An 18,100-nucleotide genomic window follows, 5' to 3' on the forward strand; every position below is an offset into this window, starting at 1 on the left:
TGTGGTCTATTAAACATTAGGTCTCTTTCTTCTAAGTCCCTGTTGGTAAATGATATAATAATTGATCAACGTATTGATTTATTCTGCCTAACAGAAACTTGGTTACAGCAGGATGAATATGTTAGTTTAAATGAGTCAACACCCCCGAGTCACACTAACTGTCAGAATGCTCGTAGCACGGGCCGGGGCGGAGGATTAGCAGCAATCTTCCATTCCAGCTTATTAATTAATCAAAAACCTAGACAGAGCTTTAATTCATTTGAAAGCTTGTCTCTTAGTCTTGTCCATCCAAATTGGAAGTCCCAAAAACCAGTTTTATTTGTTATTATCTATCGTCCACCTGGTCGTTACTGTGAGTTTCTCTGTGAATTTTCAGACCTTTTGTCTGACTTAGTGCTTAGCTCAGATAAGATAATTATAGTGGGCGATTTTAACATCCACACAGATGCTGAGAATGACAGCCTCAACACTGCATTTAATCTATTATTAGACTCTATCGGCTTTGCTCAAAAAGTAAATGAGTCCACCCACCACTTTAATCATATTTTAGATCTTGTTCTGACTTATGGTATGGAAATAGAAGACTTAACAGTATTCCCTGAAAACTCCCTTTTGTCTGATCATTTTTTAATAACATTTACATTTACCCTGATGGACTACCCTGCAGTGAGGAATAAGTTTCATTACACTAGAAGTCTTTCAGAAAGCGCTGTAACTAGGTTTAAGGATATGATTCCTTCTTTATGTTCTCTAATGTCATATACCAACACAGAGCAGAGTAGCTACCTAAACTCTGTAAGGGAGTTAGAGTATCTTGTCAATAGTTTTACATCCTCATTGAAGACAACTTTGGATGCTGTAGCTCCTCTGAAAAAGAGAGCTTTAAATCAGAAGTGTCTGACTCCGTGGTATAACTCACAAACTCGTAGCTTAAAGCTGATAACCCGTAAGTTGGAGAGGAAATGGTGTCTCACTAATTTAGAAGATCTTCACTTAGCCTGGAAAAAGAGTTTGTTGCTCTATAAGAAAGCCCTTCGTGAAGCTAGGACATCTTTCTACTCATCACTAATTGAAGAAAATAAGAACAACCCCAGGTTTCTTTTCAGCACTGTAGCCAGGCTGACAAAGAGTCAGAGCTCTATTGAGCTGAGTATTCCATTAACTTTAACTAGTAATGACTTCATGACTTTCTTTGCTAACAAAATTTTGACTATTAGAGAAAAAATTACTCATAACCATCCCAAAGATGTATCGTTATCTTTGGCTGCTTTCAGTGATGCCGGTATTTGGTTAGACTCTTTCTCTCCGATTGTTCTGTCTGAGTTATTTTCATTAGTTACTTCATCCAAACCATCAACATGCTTATTAGACCCCATTCCTGCCAGGCTGCTCAAGGAAGTCCTACCATTATTTAATGCTTCAATCTTAAATATGATCAATCTATCTTTGTTAGTTGGTTATGTACCACAGGCCTTTAAGGTGGCAGTAATTAAACCATTACTTAAAAAGCCATCACTTGACCCAGCTATCTTAGCTAATTATAGGCCAATCTCCAACCTTCCTTTTCTCTCAAAGATTCTTGAGAGGGTAGTTGTAAAACAGCTAACTGATCACCTGCAGAGGAATGGTCTATTTGAAGAGTTTCAGTCAGGTTTTAGAATTCATCATAGTACAGAAACAGCATTAGTGAAGGTTACAAATGATCTTCTTATGGCTTCGGACAGTGGACTTATCTCTGTGCTTGTTCTGTTGGACCTCAGTGCTGCTTTTGATACTGTTGACCATAAAATTTTATTACAGAGATTAGAGCATGTCATAGGTATTAAAGGCATTGCGCTGCGGTGGTTTGAATCATATTTGTCTAATAGATTACAGTTTGTTCATGTAAATGGGGAATCTTCTTCACAGACTAAAGTTAATTATGGAGTTCCACAAGGTTCTGTGCTAGGACCAATTTTATTCACTTTATACATGCTTCCCTTGGGCAGTATTATTAGACGGTATTGCTTAAATTTTCATTGTTACGCAGATGATACCCAGCTTTATCTATCCATGAAGCCAGAGGATACGCACCAATTAGCTAAACTGCAGGATTGTCTTAGAGACATAAAGACATGGATGACCTCTAATTTCCTGCTTTTAAACTCAGATAAAACTGAAGTTATTGTACTTGGCCCCACAAATCTTAGAAGCATGGTGTCTAACCAGATCGTTACTCTGGATGGCATTTCCCTGATCTCTAGTAATACTGTGAGAAATCTTGGAGTTATTTTTGATCAGGATATGTCATTCAAAGCGCATATTAAACAAATATGTAGGACTGCCTTTTTGCATTTACGCAATATCTCTAAAATCAGAAAGGTCTTGTCTCAGAGTGATGCTGAAAAACTAATTCATGCATTTATTTCCTCTAGGCTGGACTATTGTAATTCATTATTATCAGGTTGTCCTAAAAGTTCCCTAAAAAGCCTTCAGTTGGTTCAGAATGCTGCAGCTAGAGTACTGACGGGGACTAGCAGGAGAGAGCATATCTCACCCGTGTTGGCCTCCCTTCATTGGCTTCCTGTTAATGCTAGAATAGAATTTAAAATTCTTCTTCTTACTTATAAGGTTTTGAATAATCAGGTCCCATCTTATCTTAGGGACCTCGTAGTACCATATTACCCCATTAGAGCGCTTCGCTCTCAGACTGCGGGCTTACTTGTAGTTCCTAGGGTTTGTAAGAGTAGAATGGGAGGCAGAGCCTTCAGCTTTCAGGCTCCTCTCCTGTGGAACCAGCTCCCAATTCAGATCAGGGAGACAGATACCCTCTCTACTTTTAAGATTAGTCTTAAAACTTTCCTTTTCGCTAAGGCTTATAGTTAGGGCTGGATCGGGTGACCCTGGACCATCCCTTGGTTATGTTGCTTTAGACGTAGACTGTGTTTCATAATTATTGTATGGCCTTGCCTTGCAATGTGGAGCGCCTTGGGGCAACTGTTTGTTGTGATTTGGCGCTATACAAGAAAAAAGTTGATTGATTGATTGATAAGACACAACACTTGTTGTAAAACACCTCATAGCTCTGTCAAAATGAAACCCTACAATCTAAACCTAACAATCCCTCCTATATAATGTCATTCTAGCAGCAAAAGGATACAAACATGCAACAATTTCAAATCAACAGCAACACACTGATGTGTTCTACAGAAAACACTGAAGTCGATGTAGGTGTACTCATGAGGCTGTGCAGCTGTTTCAAGGTCAAGAACTCACTGAAACAGAACATACATACGTACATACATATGTACATACATAAAACAGGCACCTATATCTTCAAGAAAGCTCCCTCACACACACACTCGCATCTACACAGCATTTCACAGAGTTACTGTAACAACCATTGGATCATATCACAATACAGTGTATATAAAGTGCAATGACACATACTTGGACATACTCATAGTGGAGATCCTTGACCCCCTGGCTGTTTCTTTCAAATGGAACCATGTAGAGCTGTTTCATGATGACTTGTTTCTGCAAAAATCGGACTGTGGAAATGCTGACCTGGTTACAGTTTTTGCCGATTGCTTACACTTTTTTCAAAATTTGGCTCACTGTATCAAAATGCTACACACAAGCAAGATAAGACACAACACTTGTAAAACAAATCGCAGCTCTGTCAAAATGAAACTGTACAATCAAACCTAACAATCCCTCCTAAAAATGTCATTCTAGCAACAAAATGATACACACATGCACCATTTTGAAACACTTTAAAATCAACAGCAACACACTGATGTGTTTTACACAAAACACTGAAGTCAAAACCTTTTTATTTACTTTTACTCAAACAAGAGCTCAAAGTTACAGTATTTAGCAACAAAACTGTTATTTCCCTGTTGTTTTGTTTCTTTGTTTGTTTACAAAGAAATACAAATTTCTTACAAATACCGAAAAAAGATAGAGTACTGTACAGTTCAATTTCAAAATGCAAGTCCAAACAATTAAAATAAGTGTTTACACTACTGTACTTCATGATACAGTAACATCACTTGACAGTACTACCCACTGTGTGGTGGCTGAGGTTTGGGTGGACCCTTTGTTCAGCTTCCCTCAGTGTGAGGCCGTGGTTCATTACATGGTCCACCAAAGTTGCTCGAATTTCATCGGAAACATTTCTCCTTCTTGCTCTTCCTTGTCTTTGTCCTTGTCCACGTATCTGTCTTTGTCTTCCTCTGTCTCTTTCTTTGAGTCTCACTGCTGCCACGATTGCAGATTTTAACAAATGTCTTACTTGAGCTCTATTTGTAGTGCCAAAGGTCAGACTGATTGGTGAGTTTTCTGTGTGTGTTTTCAGATGTATGCATAAGTATTTCTAGTTACCTGATGTGTTTTGCATTTTTACTAAAAGTGTTTTCCCAATGATAACAAGGTATTTTATCTTTGAGTAAAGTGTCTACTGTAGGAACCTGTGTGTAATGTTCTGCGCAACTGTGTTGAAGAATTGCAAGCAAAGTGCAAAGTAGAAAATGTGTTTAAGGTATTGTCACATTTTGTTTTAGCTATTGTTTCAAGAAGTTTCGGATTTGAAGCTTTAGTCTAAGCATTCGCTTTTTGGGTGTAAGCAGTTGGCAAAAACTGTAATCTTTCAATCCAATGTCTTCCCATTAAGGCTGGCCCACATCCTTTTACCACAAACAAAGCTAGTGTATAACTGTTTTCCTTACATTTTACCACCACTTGGAGGAGCCCTTTAACCTCCAGTGCTTGTTTGCTGTAGGTTCTCAAATCCTGACCAGTTGGTACAAGTTTACCCTTTTTACCCGAGGCCAACATATGGCGAGGGATGACAACCAATCAGAATAAAGCTGCATCGTGACGTCAGTGGCTGGTCCCTTTAAACCCATTTTCCTTTGTGCTTATATACATGTCTCTCATATATTATGTAAAAGCTAGTGAGAAATAAACACTTCTAAAACCGAAAACGCCATTTTTGGAACCTGCTAACACCTCTGAATTTATTTTGCGGACGTTAGCATGGTGACATCACAGGCTGGTAGCTAGCAGCAAAACGGTTTCATTTGTGTGTAAACATATCCTCTTTGTCATATATTATGTAAAAGATAGCGAGAAATAAACACTTCTATTTTCAATTTAAATTTATTTTCATTTATATAGCGCCAAATCACAACAGAGTTGCCTCAAAGCGCTTCACACAGGTAAGGTCTAACCTTACCAACCCACAGAGCAACAGTGGTAAGGAAAAACTCCCTCTGAGGAAGAAACCTCAAGCAGACAAGACTCAAAGGGTGACCCTCTGCTTGGACCATGCTACAGACATAAATTACAGAAACAATTCACAGAACAATTCACGGACGAATATACAAGAATTGCTATTGGTGCACAGGACAGGAGGGTTGCCAACACAAATACAACTCCCATCTCTGGATGGAGCTGCACCTTAAACAGAGAGAAAAAACAGAATCAGCCATGAGAAAGACAAAAAATACTGTATAATTTGCCAGCATTAAACAACAAGAAAAACAGAAGAAATGCTAAGTTGATCGCCGGCCACTAGCCCTAAACTTCATTAAAAGACCCTGAATTTAGGTAAAGTTGAGGCCGCAGCCCGCTCCAATTACTAATAAATGAATTAAAAGAGTAAAAAGCGTAAAACTGAAAATGCTCTTTTTGTAACCCGATAACACATTTTGTGGTGTTAGCGTGTACGCCAACTTCTGCTAACTCAAAGCTAACTTCCTGTGGAGTTAAATTTGTCTCATTAATACCAGCAAATGTACAGAGGGTGATTCTCCAAATATTCCTTGATTTGCATAACTTCTGCTTTTGTCAAAAGCTCATGTACACACACACACGCAAAGCCTCCTGCAGATGCTGTTAAAACGTAAATATTGTTTTTGATTGACTGATTAATAGAGGAGCTGACGTATAAATTGTACGTAAGACAACAGGATCTTAATAATAAATTAAACAACTGCAAATTATAAAGAACACAAGGCTCATACGGCCGAGGGTATTTTAGCATTGCATTATATTTAAACCTTCGTTTGTACAGTGCTTCTGATATAAGATACGGCTGCTCCTGTATCAAACTCCAATTTAATTTGTTTACCATTTACCTGCACATAAACATAAGAAGGTTTCATCACACCGCTAACAGTTCCAGACCCTTGTTTTTACCTCCCCTGTTTTTCACATTAGAGTCTGGTTTGGATGTGACCTTAAATGTTTTAGATGAAGGAAGCTGAGATCTCTGCCTCCTCACGTGCAGCTGTCAGGGTGTTGACCTTGGCATGTGGCATGTCATGTGGTTCCTCCCGATCCGTTGGAGCATCAACCGTGGCATGCAACGTGTTATGTGATTCTTCCCGATTGTGATCATCACTCTGCTTCACTGTCATTCGGTGATTGGTCCGCTTGGGCTGTCTGGCGCCTTTCTTTTCCAGTTGGGAACACTCTGCCTCTTTTTGTCGTGTGCTTCCTCTGGTCATGAGCAACACGTCCTGGCGATGTGCCCTTTCTTGTAGCATCTGTGGCACTCCACCTCTTTAAAATGGCAGTTGTCTGGCACATGCCCTCTCCCTTTGCACCTGTAGCACAGTTTTCCACTTTCCTCTTTCTTGAGAACAGCTTTCATGAAAACAGTGTTGGTTTTCAGGGACTTTTGTGACCACTGCTTTGCGTTTTGTTTTGCCACTTTGTGTGCCATGACTGTGAATATCATAAACGAATCTATCTCTTGATACATCGTCCAAAAATGCCTCAAATTTGTACGTTGAAGCTAGTTTTCTGAGACTAGCCATGAATTCACTGATAGACTCATCTTCTCTTTGCCTTCAGGTGTTAAACTTATATCTTTCAGTGATAAAGTTTGTTTTTGGCACAAAATGGGCACGTAGGAGACTTATTCAGTCAGTCAACTTTCATTCGGATGGCTTTCCTGGCGAACACAAGTCCATAAGCAACGTGTGATCTTGTTTTCCAACGACAGTCAAAAACTCTTCTTTCAAATTTTTATCACCATACTTCGGTACATTTGCCACAAAGAATTGTTCCAGCCACTCCATGTAATCTTCAAATTCTTATTCTGTTTCATCAAAGTGGAGGTCTTCTCCATTCCCAAATGCAGTCACCATTACACATGTGCTCAGTCGTCTCAACGGAGTTCAGACTTTGGCTCAAAACTCACTTCCAAAGCAGTATCCCAATCCTCGTCACCAATTTTCTGTTGTGTCACAGATATTGTTTGAAATACGAGCCAAGGAAGCTGACGACTTTGCACAGGAACACAACAAATTTATTATAGAGCTTCACAGCTGACAAGTCTCCACACTGCCCATAACACCCTCCTTCTTCGTCTGGCTCTGCACAGTACTGTTGTGACGTTCGCGAACGAGCCGGTTCTTTTGAACGGCTCTTTAATATGAACGAAGGGAGCCGAGTCGCGGCTGCGCGTGAGCTGTTCTTTTTGTCGTTCTTTTTTTTTTTCATGCATGTTTGTTTCACACTGCTCCCAGGAACATCCAGTTGCGGTTGCGGCTGTGGCTGCCCCCCCGCATAGAAAGAGAGCAGCTACAGGGGGAGGGGCACAGGCAGCATGTGCCTTCACATGAGTACTCCTGCAGGGGGGAGGGGGGGGTTCTTGTGGCGCGAAAATATTGTACCACCTAGTGGAATATTTACAATGAATTCAGACCAAAATTCTTTTCAACATATTATAATGGGGTTATAATCAGTATTTCCAAATAATTCAAACTCAGATAATGGTTGATAATGGCTGTGATATCAGATTTAAAGTGAATAGAAAAAAGAACATGTGCAATACAAAAACTTTCAAAATCAAAAAATATATGGAAAGAACAAAAAATAAATGGTGTTTCTCAGTATGGGTTTCCTTGGTTATTTACAATGCGTTAACGCCATCTACTGGCTACTTTAAGCAACAACAGGTTTGGTTTAATGTCAGGTTTCTATTCCCTGTTCTCTTCTCGTTTGGAACGACATTTCAGTCAGTCAACACCAGTCTTTTGCCTGAGCGTGCTGTTCTCCCCAAGGATTCATGTCGATGTCCACTGCTGGCAGAAAAGGTAGGGAGACAGAATAGGGGAGCAAATTTGAAAAGTGACATTGAGATGGCTCATCTCTCTCTCTCTCTCTCTCTCTCTCTCTCTCTCTCTCTCTCTCTCTCTCTCTGTCTCAATATTTTTAGGCTTAATTATCAATTTATGTCACAAATGGCGCTAGGAATTTCTAACCAGAATGCAATGTAATGGCAAAGTGCGCATGCACACTGCAGCATGCACCACCACGAATGTGCACATGGCAGAAATTGATAATTAAGCCTAAAATACTTTAAAAAAAAAAGAGCCATATGAGCCAGTTTTTTGAACGGCTCTTTGAAAGGAACATGCCATAAAGATCTGGATCCCCCCAAAGAGCCACAAATCCCATCTCTACTGCACAGTCACAGCCTTATATACTGGTGCTTAGCACTCCTGCAGGTAACCCAAGTTACTGCACTTTCAGAACCTTCCAGATACCACATGCACATCACAACTTCATACCACAGTAGAAGCATCTGTCTGTGATCTGCAAAAATGTGAAATAATTATTTTTGATGGATCAGAAAACTTTATTGCCCTGTACATAGGTGAAGTGGCAAAGCAGGATGTTGTAATCAGTGCAATCGGTCCTGTGTGTGTCTGTCTAAACTAAACATAATGCAATGCTAAAATCAGTGGTGGGCACACTTCAGCTAATCCAGTAACAGAATTATCAAAGCCAATGTTTTTGCTCGCAGATTAGTTTTTCAGATAAGTTTTAAAACCATCATCGGACCAATTGTCTTCCGATAAATTTAGTTCAGATAACTTTCAGTCCGATAACATTTTTTTTGCTTGTAAAGTGAGCAAAGTTTAACGGTCAAAAACGTTGGTAACCCTAAAATCAAACATTTTAGTCCATCTGTTGTGTGTTTGTAGCAGACTGGCTGCCTGTCACTTGCTGATGACATCATCATTAAGCGCAAAACGCGATTGGCAGGTCGATGCAGGGAGCATTGTGGGTAGTGTAGTTCAGGTTCACTTTGGACGTTACAGTGAGTGAGTCCACTCGACACAAAAACAAAATGGACTGATTTTAACATTATTTTATTTTATCTCTTTGTGGCTGTAATTTAATCGCCAAGACTAGGTGGGGGAGAGGAGCTCTCACGGCACAGCTGTGTGTACAGAGGGACTTTTCTTCACGTTTGGACACTGTTTTGGATTTTTTTAAAAAGGACGTTCTATGTGGATTATTTATTCAGATAAATCCCACTGAAACTAAGGATTTATATTTACTACGTGTATTTTACTCTGCCAATCAATGTATTAAAGGACGAATTTTGGATGTTTAAGCCGCAGGGTTCAAAGCATGTGAAAAAGCAGCAGCTTTTTAGTTTGTAAATGATGGTGTATAATACTGAGATAAACTGTGACTTTGAATACTGTGTTTTACTGCTTTTGAAGGATGATTACAGTGTATGGGGTTTTATTTTTTTATTCATTCATTTTTCATGCGTTCTTATGTGTTTGTGATTCTTGAATTTACCCAGCAGCGAAAAGTTAAACTGGTTTTCAGAAGCCAACAGTGTAATCTGATGTGGCCACATCTGAATCAATACTAAAAGTTATCGGTTATCGGTAATAAAGATACATTTTTTAGCAGTTTATCGGTTTAGCGTCATAAAAGATAACTTTTCAGTTATTGGATTAATGGTTATCAAAGCTATCCTTTTGGTTAGCTGTGCCCACCACTGGCAAAAATACCCTCAGTCATATGAGCATCACAATGGGAAACAGAATGTGACTTTTTGACCTCTTAAAATAGGTCAAGGTTAGCCATCTTTGAACTTGTCCAAGGTCTGTGTTCCAAGAATGTTCCCTGTGAATTTGAACACCCTGGCAGTTATAGGACTGGACTTATGCTGAGCACAGACAGACAGACAGACAGACATACAGATGGACAGATGGATGCAAAGCGTTTGTAATACCCGATGGTCATATTGTAGCCTCAGGTAAAAATGGGAACATTTATAGTGTGAAAAACATACAACCCCAATTCCAATGAAGTTGGGACGTTGTGTGAATGTAAATTAAAAACAGAATACAATGATTTGCAAATCCTCTTCAACCTATATTCCATTGAATACACCACAAAGACAAGATATAACATACTGATAGACTTTTTGTTTTTGTGCAAATATTTGCTCATTTTCAAATGGATGCCTGCAACACATTTCAAAAAAGCTGGGACAGTGGTATGTTTACCACTGTGTTACATCATCTTTCCTTCTAACAACACTCATTAAGCATTTGGGAACTGAGGACACTAATTGTGAGTGTCATGATTGGGTATAAAAGGAGCATCCACAAAAGTCTCAGCCATTCACAAGCAAAGATGGGGCGAGGATCACCACTTTGTGAACAACTGCGTGAAAAAATAGTCCAACAGTTTAAGAACAATGTTTCTCAATGTTCTATTGCAAGGAATTTAGAGATTCATCATCTACAGTCCATAATATACTCAGAAGATTCAGAGAATCTGGAGAACTTTCTACACATAAGCGGCAAGGCCGAAAACCAACACCCAAACACACCAAACCCGTGACCTTTGATCCCTCAGACGGCACTACATTACAAAAACCAACATCATTGTGTAAAGGATCATACCGCGTGGGCTCAGGAACACTTTAGAAAACCATTGTCAGTTAACACAGTTTCGTCTCCACATCTACAAGTGCAAGTTAAAACTCTACCATGCAAAGCGAAAGCCATACATCAACAACATCCAGAAACGCTGCCACCTTCTCTGGGCCCAAGCTCATTTGAAACGGACAGACGCAAAGTGGAAACGTGTGCTGTGGTCTGATGAGTCCACATTTCAAATTGTTTTTGGAAATCATGGACGTTGTGTCCTCCGGACAAAAGAGGAAAAAGACCATCCAGATTGTTACCAGCACAAAGTTCAAAAGCCAGCATCTGTAATGATATGGGGGTGTGTTCATACCCAAGGCATGGGCAACTTACACATCTGTGATGGCACCATCAATGCTGAAAGGTACATCCAGGTTTGGAGCAACACATGCTGCCATCCAAGCAAAGTCTTTTCAGGGACATCCCTGCTTATTTCAGCAAGACAATGCCAAGACACATTCTGCACGTGTTACAACAGCGTGGCTTTGTAGTAAAAGAGTGCAGGTACTAGACTGGCCTGCCTGCAGTCCAGACCTGTCGGCCATTGAAAATGTGTGGCACATTATGAAGCGCAAAATACGACAACGGAGACCCCAGACTGTTGAACAACTGAAGACGTACATCAAGCATGAATGGGAAAGAATTCCACCTACAAAGCTTCAACAATTAGTGTCCTCAGTTCTCAAATGCTTATTGAGTGTTGTTAGAAGGAAAGGTGATGTAACACAGTGGTAAACATACCACTGTCCCAGCTTTTTTGAAACGTGTTGCAGGCATCTATTTCAAAAAGAGCAAATATTTGCACAAAAACAATAAAGTTTATCAGTTTGATCATTAAATATCTGTCTTTGTGGTGTATTCAATTGAATATAGGTTGAAGAGGATTTGAAAATCACTGTATTCTGTTTTTATTTACATTTTACACAATGTCCCCAACTTCATTAGAATTGGGGTTGTAAAAAAATAATGAATGAATGAAAGCTGGAAGTTCTCCTACATGTCTAGCAATTAGAATTGTGAGATCATTGGAAATAAGGCTGTGTGTGAGATTGTGTATTTCATGATGTCGATCAATGCATCAAGTATTGGTGTATTCAGATTTCTTTGAATATCAGTGGGTCATACATAACCAACAACAGAATTTACACAGACAAACAGCATAGTTATCTTCATTGATTTGTATCACCACGACCAACACGTTATACTTCACAATCTGTTGTATGGCTGGGGGGGCCTGGCTGCCTTTTTGTTTCTGTCTTTTGTTTTTCCTTCCAGGTGGCTTGCATTTGGGACTGAGTGGCTGTGTAGCTGAGTTTATCAGGACCTCACCCTGATCACCTGCGGCTCGTCAGGACTCACAGCTGTGGTGCATCTACATGGATTGGAACATGGTGGCATTTAAGACTGGAGTACTGTTGTGTGGGCCGCTGAAGAGGAGGTACTGCTGGCCCACCACCACCAGAGGGCGCCCTGCCTGGAGTGCGGGCTCCAGACATCGGAGGGCGCTGCCGCCTCACAGGAGTAGCCAGGGTGACAGCTGTTACCCATCACCTGAGACAGCTGATATCAATCACCAGGGAGGTATATCAGCAGGACGGCATCTCCACCTCATTGCCGAGATATCGCTCTACTAAGGAGGTAACGAACTCAGCCAGTTGCGTTATTCAGAGAAGTAATACTTTGTTGCTTGTGCTTAGGTCAGCTGAAGACCGTATTGGCGTGGTTGGATAAGTACTCACATTCCAATCCTACAGTGCTGTTTTTGAGTAGAGGTGGAGGTGGTGTTTCCACCTGTGTGTTGCTGGGTGCGGCCGCACCCACACCTGACTGTTTCTGTTCCTTGCCAGGAGTACCGGATCCGACGAGCGGAGGCAGTGGCCACCTGGGAGTTTCGGGACTTGGCGGCTCCAGTATTCCCGGGGTTCGGTGGCAGAGGAAATCGGATGGTTCCGGTTCGACTCGGACAGACGTCTCCTATCGTCGAGGCCTGCCCACACGACACCATTGGAATTCGGCTTACTGCTATAATTGTAATCTGTTGTGTTTGTTGTGCGTGTTCACAACAGTAAAGCTTTGTGATTTGACTTCCTCCATTGTCCGTTCATTTGCGGCCCCTGTTGTGGGTCCGTGTACCTCCGGGCGCCGCTGCAGCTCTCCCTCCCATAGACCCTGTGCGTAACATTGACGTTCCACTGGTCGTTCAACGACCCCTCCCACCTTCCCCGGAAGCATACATAAGGCCCCCAGAGCCGTACGGAGGCTGTGTGGAGACGTGCGCGGATTTTCCTTATGCAGTGTTCGCTCGTTCTTCGCACAGCGTCCTGTTATGTACGCGACCGATGCTAGCAAGGTAGCTTATGTAATAAACCTGCTTCGCGGTGAGGCACGCGCTTGGGCTACAGCGCTCTGGAGCAGAACTCACGGCTCCTTCAGACATATGATGGGTTTGTGAGGGAGTTCAGAACCGTGTTCGATCACCCGAATAGAGGAAGAAACCGCTTCAACAGTGCTACTGTCGATGAGACAGGGGCGTCGGAGCGCAGCTGCTTATGCAGTCGACTTCTGCATCGCGGCTGCGAGGTCCGGCTGGGAATAGCACTGCCCTCCGCGGCCACCTTGTTACAACGGACTGTCATTGGTTCTTAAGGAGCACCTGGTGGCTAAGGACGAACCGCGGGATTTAGATGGGCTTATCGATCTTGTCATACGATTAGACAATCGGTTAGAGGAACGTCGTCGGAACGAGACGAAGGGCGTGGCCGGGCACGCGCCGTCCCTCTCCCTTCCGGTTCCGACCGCGCCCCGCCTTCCCCACGCTCCACGGCTCCGGTGCTCCGTGTGGCTACAGCTCCCCCTGCTGACGAAGCTATGGACACGAGCAGGGCAACATTAGGGCACCAGATACACAGAGGAGGCAGGCCCGCGGAGTATGTTTTAATTGTGGCTCGACAGAGCACCAAGTGAGAGACTGCCCCGAGCGGTTTAAACACCAACGCCCGCCCCTAGAGACTGGGCTAAGGGTGGGCCGAGACATTCACGTGGGACACACCCACATTGCCACACGACTCCCAGTTACGATCCTTTATGAGGAATCAACCCTGAAAGCCCCAGCACTGGTGGACACGGGCTCTGAAGGGAATCTGTTGGACAGCAGATGGGCCAGGGAGATAGGGCTCCCTCTGGTGGCGCTTACCTCGCCTGTGCAGGTGCGAACACTAGATGGCTCCCCTACTCCTCCAATCACGCATAAGACACCACCTGTAACTCTGGTGGTGTCCGGAAATCACCGGGAGGAGATCGAGTTTTTTTGTGACTCCTGCTACCTCCCGAGTGATTTTGGGGTTTCCCTGGATGTTGAAACACAATCCCCGGATCGATGGCCGTCCGGGGTAGTGGTTCAGTGGAGCGAGGACCTGCACATCGGGTGGTTTAGGTTCCTCGGTCCTCCGCGCTCCCAGGCTAAGGAGGAGGTCAGAGTCCCGCCCAATCTGGGGATGGTGCCGGTGGAGTACCACGACCTTGTTGACGGTGTTCAGCAAGGATCTGGCGCTCACCACTTCCCCCCCACCGTCCTTATGATTGTGCCATTGATTTGGTTCCGGGCAGTGAGTTCCCGTCCAGCAGGCTGCTACAACCTCTCACGGCATGACGTGAATCAATGGAGACCTACATCCGGGACTCGTTAGCCGCCGGTTGATCCGGAATTTCCACCTCCCCGATGGGTGCAGGTTTCTTTTTTGTGGGTAAAAAAGACGGCGGACTTCGTCCATGCATTGATTATAGGGGACTGAACGAAATCACGGTTCGCAACCGATACCCGTTGCCCCTATTGGATTCGGTGTTCATGCCCCTGCATGGAGCTAAGGTATTCACCAAGCTTGATCTTAGGAATGCGTATCACCTGGTTCGGATCCGGAAGGGAGACGAGTGGAAGACGGCATTTAACACCCCCTTGGGTCACTTTGAGTACCTGGTCATGCCGTTCGGTCTCACAAACGCTCCCGCGACTTTCCAAGCGTTGGTTAATGATGTCTTGTGGGATTTCCTGCACCGGTTCGTCTTCGTATACCTGGACGATATACTCATCTTTTCTCCGGACCCTGAGACCCATGTGAAGCATGTACGTCAGGTCCTGCAGCGGTTGTTGGAGAACCGACTGTTTGTGAAGGGCGAGAAGTGTGAGTTCCACCGCACTTCTTTGTCCTTCCTGGGGTTCATCATCTCCTCCAACTCCGTCGCTCCTGATCCGGCCAAGGTTGCGGCGGTGAGAGACTGGCCCCAACCCACAAGCCGTAGGAAGCTGCAACAGTTCCTCGGCTTTGCTAATTTCTACAGGAGGTTCATTAAGGGCTACAGTCAGGTAGTTAGCCCCCTGACAGCCCTAACCTCGCCAAAAGTTCCCTTCACCTGGTCGGATCGTTGCGATGCCGCGTTCAAGGAGTTGAAACGGTGCTTCTCGTCTGCACCCGTTCTGGTGCAGCCCGATCCTAGTCGCCAGTTAGTGGTTGAAGTGGATGCCTCGGACTCAGGGATAGGAGCCGTGCTGTCCCAGAGCGGGAAGACCGATAAGGTTCTTCACCCGTGTGCCTATCTTTCCCGCAGGTTGACCCGGCCGAACGGAACTATGACGTCGGCAATCGAGAACTCCTTGCGGTGAAAGAGGCTCTTGAGGAGTGGAGACATCTGTTGGAGGGAACGTCCGTGCCATTTACGGTCTTCACTGACCACCGGAACCTGGAGTATATCAGGACCGCCAAGCGGCTGAATCCCAGGCAAGCCCGCTGGTCACTGTTCTTCGGCCGTTTTGACTTCCGGATCACCTACCGTCCCGGGACCAAAATCAAGATCGGATGCTTTGTCCGGGTACATGAAGACGAAGTCAGAACGGAGTCGCGGATCCCCCGGATCCCATCATCCCGGAGTCCACTATCGTGGCCACCCTCACCTGGGACGTGGAGAAGACCGTCCGGGAGGCCCTGGCACGAGACCCGGACCCCGGAACCGGGCTGAAGAACAGACTCTACGTCCCACCAGAGGCAAGGGCTGCGGTCCTGGACTTCTGTCACGGTTCTAAGCCCTCCTGTCATCCTGGGGTGCGAAGAACCGTGGCCGTCGTCCGGCAGCGCTTCTGGTGGGCGTCCCTGGAGACCGACGTCCGGGATTAATCCAGGCCTGTACCACCTGCGCCAGGGGCAAAGCCGACCACCGCAAGTCCTCGGGTTTGCTACAGCCGCTGCCCGTACCTCATCGCCCCTGGTCTCACATCGGCCTGGATTTTGTCACGGGCCTCCCGCCGTCCCAGGGAAACACCGTCATCCTCACGATAGTGGACCGATTCTCCAAGGCGGCCCACTTCGTGGCCCTCCCGAAGCTCCCAACGGCCCAGGAGACAGCGGACCTCCTGGTCCACCACGTCGTCCGTCTGCATGTGATACCATCAGACATCGTCTCCGATCGCGGTCCCCAGTTCTCCTCGCACGTCTGGAGGAGCTTTTGCCGGGAACTGGGGGCCACGGTCAGTCTCTCGTCCGGGTATCACCCCCAAACCAACGGGCAAGCAGAACGGGCCAATCAAGAGATGGAGCAGACGCTACGTTGTGTGACAGCCGCGCACCCGGCGGCCTGGAGTACTTATCTGGCCTGGATCGAGTACGCCCACAACAGTCAAGTGTCATCAGCCACCGGCCTCTCCCCTTTTGAGGTGTGTTTGGGGTATCAGCCCCCATTGTTTCCGGTGGTTGAGGGAGAGGTCGGTGTGCCCCTCGGTCCAGACCCACCTGCGGAAGTGCTGTCGGGTGTGGCGTGCCGCCCGTTCTGCTTTGTTGAGGGCCCGGATGAGGGCGAAGACCCATGCAGACCGGCGGCGGACCCCGGCTCCTACGTATCATCCTGGGCAGGAAGTGTGGTTGTCCACCAAGGACATTCCACTGCAAGTGCCCTCCCCGAAACAACAGGACCGGTACATAGGACCGTTTAAGATCCTCAAGGTCATCAATCCCGCCGCAGTGAGGCTTAAGCTTCCGGCCTCACTGCGGATTCATCCAGTGTTCCATGTCTCGAGAATCAAACCACATCACACCTCACCCCTCTGCGCTCCGGGTCCGGCACCACCTCCTGCCCGGATCATCGACGGCGAGCCGGCTTGGACTGTGCGCCGGCTACTGGACGTCCGACGGATGGGCCGGGGTTTTCAATATCTGGTGGACTGGGAAGGGTACGGTCCCGAAGAACGCTCCTGGGTGAAGAAGAGCTTCATCCTGGACCCGGCCCTCCTGGCCGACTTCTACCGCCGCCACCCGGACAAGCTGGTCGAGCGCCAGGAGGCGCCCGTTAAGGGGGGGTCCTGTTGTGTGGGCCGCTGAAGAGGAGGTACTGCTGGCCCACCACCACCAGAGGGCGCCCTGCCTGGAGTGCGGGCTCCAGACATCGGAGGCGCTGCCGCCTCACAGGAGTAGCCAGGGTGACAGCTGTCACCCATCACCTGAGACAGCTGATATCAATCACCAGGGAGGTATATCAGCAGGACGGCATCTCCACCTCATTGCCGAGATATCGCTCTACTAAGGAGGTAACGAACTCAGCCAGTTGTGTTATTCAGAGAAGTAATACTTTGTTGCTTGTGCTTAGGTCAGCTGAAGACCGTATTGGACGTGGTTGGATAAGTACTCACATTCCAATCCTACAGTGCTGTTTTTGAGTAGAGGTGGAGGTGGTGTTTCCACCCTGTGTGTTGCTGGGTGCGGCCGCACCCACACCTGACTGTTTCTGTTCCTTGCCAGCAGTACCGGATCCGACGAGCGGAGGCAGTGGCCACCTGGGAGTTCGGGACTTGGCGGCTCCAGTATTCCCGGGGTTCGGTGGCAGAGGAAATCGGATGGTTCCGGTTCGACTCGGACAGACGTCTCCTATCGTCGAGCCTGCCCACACGACACCATTGGAATTCGGCTTACTGCTATAATTGTAATCTGTTGTGTTTGTTGTGCGTGTTCACAACAGTAAAGCTTTGTGATTTGACTTCCTCCATTGTCCGTTCATTTGCGCCCCCTGTTGTGGTCCGTGTACCTACACTTTCACAACAAGTACACAGTGGTATTTGCCAGAGACTCGACCTTGTGACCAGACGGGTGAGATCGTCGTCTCGAGAGCCATCTCATCATCAGTGGATGCAGAGAATGTCCAGGTTTGATGCATGGTCTGTGAAGGAGGAGGGGGTGAGGTCTCACACTCGTCAGCACACTTCCTGAGGTACGTTAGATTTTGTGACTAACATTTATACAGTCAGTAAATGTGGTGTCCCTCACACCTTATTATATGAGCTGTATGTAGTCGTTAATCAGCTTCCACTGCTGTGGAGTTTTGTG

At 45.5% G+C, this 18,100-nt stretch overlaps 1 protein-coding gene across 1 annotated transcript in view; it reads left to right on the top strand.

Moving 5' to 3' along the window:
• LOC117513826 (glycoprotein endo-alpha-1,2-mannosidase-like protein) overlaps nucleotides 1–18,100 on the top strand; it is a 92,351-nt gene that overhangs the window by 18,657 nt on the left and 55,594 nt on the right. The gene's annotated exons all lie outside the window — the stretch shown is intronic.

The sequence above is a fragment of the Thalassophryne amazonica genome, chromosome 7 (genome assembly GCF_902500255.1).
Source record: "Thalassophryne amazonica chromosome 7, fThaAma1.1, whole genome shotgun sequence".
In the NCBI taxonomy this organism is placed as follows: Eukaryota; Metazoa; Chordata; class Actinopteri; order Batrachoidiformes; family Batrachoididae; genus Thalassophryne; species Thalassophryne amazonica.